An 8,061-nucleotide genomic window follows, 5' to 3' on the forward strand; every position below is an offset into this window, starting at 1 on the left:
CCCCCCCCCCCTCCTATAATTTTAAGACCCTATTTTTTTTGTTATTAATAATACATTAATTCTATATAATATTCCATTACAATGAATATTTAGGGTAGAAAGTACATAATATTTTCTGTAGAAAAAAAAGAGATTTATTTAACCAATGTGGTATGGTTAATTTACATTCTATATTATTATTTTCTTTTGTAATAAAACTTATATTTATATTTTTTTTCTTTACTAAACCTAAAATTTACTTTTATACTAATAAGTTGTCCAATCAAAGAGATAAGTGACATTGAATAAATTTAAATTATATTTCTTTTACTTTCTTCCAAAGTTCAAATTGAGATAATAAAATTTTACTATGTTATTTAGCTATCAATTTCAAAAATACAAGTTCTATTTATAATATTTTAAATATTTTTACCTCATAGGAGTATTTTTATTTCACTTCTTAGTATTTAAATATGTTGAAATATTAAAACATGAATCATATTTATAATTATGATTTTTCTTAAAATTTAAGGTCTATTATTATAAAGTTTAATTTGACTTTGGACCCCTAACATTCTTCACCCGTGCCTGATTCTTGACTCTCATTTATTTTAACTCCTACCAAACCAAGAGGTTAAAAATATCATGCTACTTAACTTTTTTTTTTTTAAAAAAAAACTTTCATTTCACCTTCTACAACAATTAGCACTTGGAGAGAGTTCATATATTACTTTTATTCAGGTCACTATTTTTATATTTTATTTAAAATTTTATCTATGTATAAATAATTTTCTTTCAAGTTTGAAAATGATTTCCGTAGTAGAGCATGAAAATAAGTGTCATAGTCGATAAGTTACATTTTAAGCTTACAATGATCTCCTCCCCACCCCTGCTGGTGCCGATTCAATGCTAAATACATTTAATCGAGGAAATTTCATAAGAAGTTAATAATTGAAGTTTAATGAGTTTTAATACAAATTGGACTCTCAACTTAATTAATAAGGCAGTAATTTCGATTATTATAACGGAAAGAAATCTAGTAAATCATGCTTGTTTTATTAGATTAGAATTTCGTACCAAATATGACTTTTACTAAACAAAAAATGATATCAAAAAATTACCTGATAAATATGCAAATAAACGTGTATAAAAATTATAAAATTATATTAGTAATGATATGGACGTATAACTGTTGATAATATACAAATACACAAGAAGTAATTGTATATAATTGTTAAAAATATACAAAAAGGTCTAAAAAGGATAAAGTCGCAATAAATATTGATACGCAAAATTGATAAAATCATATATAACACAATGTGAAATGTATTGATAGAAATACAAATCACAAAAATTATACAATTCAAATGCCTTGATTTCTTCACCCTCATCTTGGTCCATTAACCCAAATTAATATTACGAACAGAAAAGAGTTAAAAATACTCTTAAACTCACCGAAATAGTTTATGTATAGCCTTAAACTATATTTCGGCTCAAAACTATCCTTTTCGTCAAACTATCGGGTTAAAAGTGTTGGGCTTTGTGGAGGCTTGTGAGCCGGCCCGACCCATTACTGAAACCCTAGGTTAACTATTTGGTTTTCCTATAAATATGATCCTTGTATTTGTAATTCAAAATAGTAGCACAAGTGAAATAAAAATCCTCCTGTTACAGTCGTGGAGTAGGGAAACCGAACCACGTTAAATTCTTGTGTGTCCCGTTTGTGTTCCGTTTCTCTTTTCTCTAGATTATTTGTGTGTGTTGTGTGTTTAATTCCCAACAATTGGTATCAGAGCGAGGTTTCAACAACATTGTAACACAAACTGTGAGAAATTGTCACCTAGGGTTCTTGTGTGAAGAACTGTGTGCAGGGAGGAGTAGCCGCCGTTACCGTGTGGGTAACCTCAAGCAGCAGCCGGCTAGGAGAACCGCGCAGGGTGCGAACAGCCGTCGTCCGTGTGCTGTCCGTCGCGCCGTTCCGTTGGCCGCCGCGTCGAGGAGCCTCAGATCCAGCCGCGAGCGTCCAGATCGTGAGCATCGTCCAAATCGCCGCCCGCTGTCTGTAGACGCCGTTAAGGGAATTGCCGAAGTCCTTTGAGATGGCAGAAGATGGGAAGTTCCGAATTGAGAAGTTCGATGGTACAGATTTCAGTTGGTGGAAGATGCAGATTGAAGATTTGCTGGTTCAGAAAGATTTGGACGTAGTGTTGGGTGACAAGCAAGGAAAATTGTCTGATGCAGAGTGGGCAGTTTTGGATCGGAAAGCTATGTCAGTTATCCGACTCTCGTTGACCAAGAATGTTGCGTTCAACATTCTTAAGGAGAAGACAGCGAAAGGCATCTTGGAAGCCTTGTCTAACATGTACGAGAAGCCATCTGCAGCAAACAAAATTTTTCTGATTAGAGAGTTGGTGAACACAAAGATGAAGGAAGGCAGTTCAGTTACCGAGCACATCAACTCATTGAATTCGATCTTAGCCAGACTTTTGTCAGTTGGCATTAAGTTCGATGATGAAGTTCAAGCTTTACTACTGTTATCATCATTGCCTGACAGTTGGTCCGGAACGGTTACAGCAGTTGCCAGTTCAGTGGGACCTAATGGATTCACCTTTGAGAAGATTCGTGATCTCGTTCTTGGCGAGGATGTCAGAAGAAGGAGTTCTGGAGAATCATCAGGTGATATGCTAAACGTCGTCAGAGGCAGAGGAAATAACAGAGGTAGTGGGAGCAGGAACCGAAGAAGGAGTCAGTCAAAGGCTCGGGATGGCTCAGGTGTAACATGTTGGAACTGCAAGGAGGTGGGGCATTTCAGGAATCAATGCCAGAAAGACAAACAAGTCAACATTGCAGAAGACAGCGTCAACGAGGATTTGTTTATCTGTTGCGCGGAGAGCAATGTGGATTCCTGGGTCATGGATTCTGGTGCTTCTTTTCACGCTACCCACAGCAGTGAAGCATTGCAGAATCTGGTTATTGGAGACTTTGGAAAGGTAAGGCTTGCAGACGATAGAGCTCTTGATGTTACGGGCATGGGTGACATGGTGCTGAAGACGCCAGTCGGTTTCTGGACCTTGAAGGATGTCAGAGTTGTTCCAAGCTTGACGAAAAGTTTGATTTCTGTTAGGCAGTTGGATGAACAGGGACATCATGTGAAGTTCGGAAATGGGCAGTGGAAGGTCGTGAGGGGCAATCTTGTCATGGCTCGTGGAACAAAAAGAGGATCGTTGTATATTGTCGGATTACCGTCTGAGGGAGTGACCGTCCCAGTTCAGAAGAAAAACAAAGTCCGGTTCACAGAATCTCGTGGGCAGAAGAAGGTTGTCTTTGCAAGAAAGAAACCCAGAGCCACAGGTCAGATTCAGGATGAACGAGCAAGGAAAGGTTCAGGAAGACCAGTCAGAGGCGTTTGTGGCAGTGGGAGCACCGGCCGTGCTTCAGCCAAGGCTCCTAGAAGACAGTGGGTCAAGAGAACCAGTATTCCAGCTGTTGATACGTCTCCAGAAAATATCTTGCTGAGTATGGAGAGTGTTTGTTCTCAGGGAGTTCTAGGATCCGGCAGTTCGTGTCTCAAGTGGGAGCCGGTAGGGACCGAGGACGAGTCAAGGGCAGTTTCAGCCGTGACTGATGTGTTGAAGCTTCGGGGAGCTTCAACGGGCCTTTCAGTTGACTGATGAGAAGGCCGCTGTAGCAGGAGAGAGTTGAAAAAGATTACTAGACATACAAGTGTTCTAAGTGGATGGCAGTTGAAATTCTTCAAGCCTCCAAGTGGGAGATTGTTGGGCTTTGTGGAGGCTTGTGAGCCGGCCCGACCCATTACTGAAACCCTAGGTTAACTATTTGGTTTTCCTATAAATATGATCCTTGTATTTGTAATTCAAAATAGTAGCACAAGTGAAATAAAAATCCTCCTGTTACAGTCGTGGAGTAGGGAAACCGAACCACGTTAAATTCTTGTGTGTCCCGTTTGTGTTCCGTTTCTCTTTTCTCTAGATTATTTGTGTGTGTTGTGTGTTTAATTCCCAACAAAAAGTGCCCTTCTTAATTATTAGCGAAAGTTATTAAATGTCATGTGGATGCCACATTGCACGCCAATAGGGTTTTACTGTCACATAAACTAAAAGGAAAATGGTTAAAAATACATTTAAACTATTAAAAATAGCTTATTTTTACCTTAAACTATATATATTTCGGCTCAAAACTACCCTTTCCGTCAAACTATTGGGTCAAAAGTGTCGTATTAACGAAGTTGTTAAATGCCATATGGCTGCCACATGGATGCTACGTTGCAAGTCTATAGGTTTCCATTGCCACATAGACTAAATCCCTAAATCTTAATTACTCTTTTTTTACCCATTTCATTATTTTTCATAAACGTTTTCACCCATTCTCCTTCATTTCGCGGCTAGGGTTTCACAATTTTCTTCGTCGTTGAGTAGGGAATATTCGTGGTTGTAGGTTAGTAAATCTTTTTCTTATTTTATTATGTTTATGAATTAAAAGCATGATAATGCCAAAAAAAAAATTAAGAAAAACTTTTTTCAAAACTCTCTTTCAAGTTTAAATTACAATTTCTTTTTTTTTTTTGAAAAATAAATTTAAAGCTTATTTTTTAAAAAATATTTTCAACTATAAGTTTTTATTATTTTACCCCACGCTCACCCCTGCCACCCTCCCAAAAAAAAATTATAGTATTTTTTAAAAAATATTTGTAATTTCAAATTTTTTTTTGTTCACTCCACCCCACCCCCTACCGTTGAAACCCCCAGTTCTCCACCTCCTCCAAAAAATAAGAATTTTTAGTTTGTTTTTTTTAAAAAATTTGACTTCAATTTTTTATTGTTTAAGTTTATTTTTAAAAAAATATTTTCAATTTCAAATTATTAGTTTTCACCTCACCTCTACCTTCGACCCCACCAGCCCCCNTCAATTATAAATTTTTATTTTTTCACCCACTCCACCAATCAGCCCTACCTCATCCCCCTCAAAAAAAAATTAAGTTTGTTTATAAAAAATATTTTAAATTTCAAAAAAAAAAATTAACCAATTTCAACCCTACTCCCCCCCCCCCTCACGAAAAAAAAAGTTTATTTTTAAAAAACTATTTTCAATTTTTAAAATTATTATAGCTCTAGTAAAAATAAAAGATATTTTCTCAAAAAAATTTTAAAATCAAACACAAAAAAATCATTTTCGAAAATATTTTTTACTCATCAACCAAATATAAAAAAATACATAAAAAATCTACTTATTTTTCAGAAAAAATATTTTTCATGAAAAACCCTTAATTCATACCACACACTCCCAAAAAGTAAATTGTGAATTTGCCCAATCATGCATCTCTAACTACGCACGCAACATAAAAGTTGGAAATGCTCTTCATGCAGAATAATTACTAGCCTTAATTACTATGTGAATTAAAACTAGCTTAATTCAAAAAAAAAAAATACAAATTAATGACAAAGCGTCACTAAACTGCTTACACAACAATTCTATGTTATACACTCGATCACATTTATGCAAATTGTAGGTCTATACAAATTAGCATAAATAATATAAATACTATCGTAAGTACAGTTCAATATAGGAAGCTACTTGCAAGCAAGCTTCATGGATACAATCACATAATTCAACGCAAATTTCGATTAATTGAAGTAATTATAAAGATGGTAAAAGTTTATTTTTGAAGGAATTTGAAAGCCAATAAACTTTGAACTTTTATTTCAGATGACAAATATGTTAAATATCTATAAGATCTTGGTTGTAACCATAATCACTGGTCTCTATATATAGTTGTGATTAGAGGCGTACAAAATCGAATTGAAAATCAAATCAAATCGTAAATTAAGTCAAATTGAGAAAAAAAATCCGACTAATAATTGGTTTGACTTGGTTTGGTGTTGGAAAAAAAAATCGACTATATTTAGATTGGGTTGATTTCGTTTTAACTTTAAAAAACAAACTCGAGACTAAACCAACCCGATATTATAATATAATTTTAAAGTTTTATTTTATACATAAAAATATTTACTTTGATATAATTTTTAAATATTTCTTATATTTTTTCATGGTTTATAATCTTTTAATATATTATTTCAAGTTTGAAACTTAGAATTTTGAATGGTTCCATAAAGCTTATAGTTTATAGATATTGGTAATTATAGTAAAACTTAAATCAAAATCAAACTAATACCAATACAAAGAGAAAAACAATTTAACCCTAACAATGACAATAATATTAAATATTTGTTCTTTGAATTTACATTGGTTTAAACAATTTAAATACATAATCTAATTTTAGATTCCTCTAATATTTATTCATGTAACTAATACTTATCAAAATTATTTTAACATGTTAGTACTTTTAAATTATGATCATTTTCATTATTACTTATTAATCTGTAATTTTTTACACGATTTCATTATCATCATCATCATCATCATCATCATCATCATCATTATTATTATTATTATTATTATTATTATTATTATTATTATATTAGTATCATTAGATGGTTGTATTTTGGTTGAATTGAAGAAATATTTGACATACAAGTAAATTATATGTTTGAATTAATAGTTTAGCGAAAAACCCGAACAATTTCGAAAAAACTCAAGGTCGAAAAACTCAAGTTTTATTGGTTTGATTTAATTTATAGATTTAAAAATTCAACAGAAATGGTTTGATTCGATATTTAAAAAACTCATACCAAGCCGATCATGTACACCCTTAATTGTGATAAAGGTTATTTTTTTACGTTATAATTCTCACTTTAATTCATTTTGCTTGGCCCACATTGACCTGCCATAACTTTTAAAAATTTTTTTCATAAGAGGTGCATTTACGAACTAATATTTATGATATTTCGAAACTATATAAAATAAATATTTCTTTTTAGGTACTCCATCATATTTTGTTCTATTTTGAAATTTCTGTGTGTAAATTTTCCCCCCACTACTTCTGCGTGTATGCTTGAATTATTTTTTATTTGTTTAATATATGTGAATCCAATTATATTATTCTGGATTTTGAACTTTTTGTAGTTAAAATTACAAAATATTATACTATAATTTCATGAAAAATGCTGGAACTCAAATAAGATCAGTTTGAAGGAAGTGAAAAAGATTAAAAAAAAAAAAGTCTTTGAACTCTTTTAAATTTGAGATATTCTTATCAAAATAATACTTCCGCATAAAAGAATGAAAAATTTCAATATTTTAAACATGATTTATATTATCCGGTGTTTTTAAATTTGATATTTTAATTTATATATTATTATAATTGGGTAGAAAAATATTACTAATACAATAGATAAACGAGTTTGAGTATATTAAAATTGTGAGAAGTTGACGCTATTAATTAGTATGAAAATATTAAACAATTTAAAATATCAGTTTTTGATATATGTAAAAATAATGATATCTCCTACGTGTTTCTATATTATTACTAGTATATTTTTCTCACTAAGTAAAAAAGGTATATGAAAATATGAAAATAAAGAGAAGAAAGCAACTAAGTAGTAAGGGCCCGTTTGGATGGGCTTAATAAAAGCAGCTTTAAAAAAGTACTTTTGAAAGTGCTGAAACTTATTTTTAAAATAAGCAGTTATGTGTTTGGATAAAAGTGCTGAAGTTGCTATGCCAAACGTGAAAAGGGAGAAATGGAAGAAAGAGATGTTAGGGTTATGTGGGTAATTTGGATATTGTATAAAAATATTAAGGGCAAAAAGATAAAAATATGGTCAACTTAAAACAGCTTATAAGCTAAAAAAAAAAAAGCACCCCTACCCCAGCTTTTAACTTTTGGCTTAAAATAAGTTTTTTTTAACTTAAAATAAGTTATTTTGAGTCTTGCCAAACAGCTGAATAAGTCAAAAATCAGCTTTTAAGTCAGTTTGACCAGCTTTTAAGCTGAGCCAAACAGGCTCTAAATTTATTTAATTTTGTATTCAATTTAGAATTATTTTCTTACATAAAATTACATAACTAAATTCTCCGAAATAAATAAATTTATATTTTTTGACAAGTGTAGTATTTAAAATGATTGTCTTAAAACGTAATGTTCATGTTTATGTGTTGATAATA

The sequence above is a fragment of the Solanum pennellii genome, chromosome 1 (assembly GCF_001406875.1).
Source record: "Solanum pennellii chromosome 1, SPENNV200".
NCBI classification, from domain to species: Eukaryota; Viridiplantae; Streptophyta; class Magnoliopsida; order Solanales; family Solanaceae; genus Solanum; species Solanum pennellii.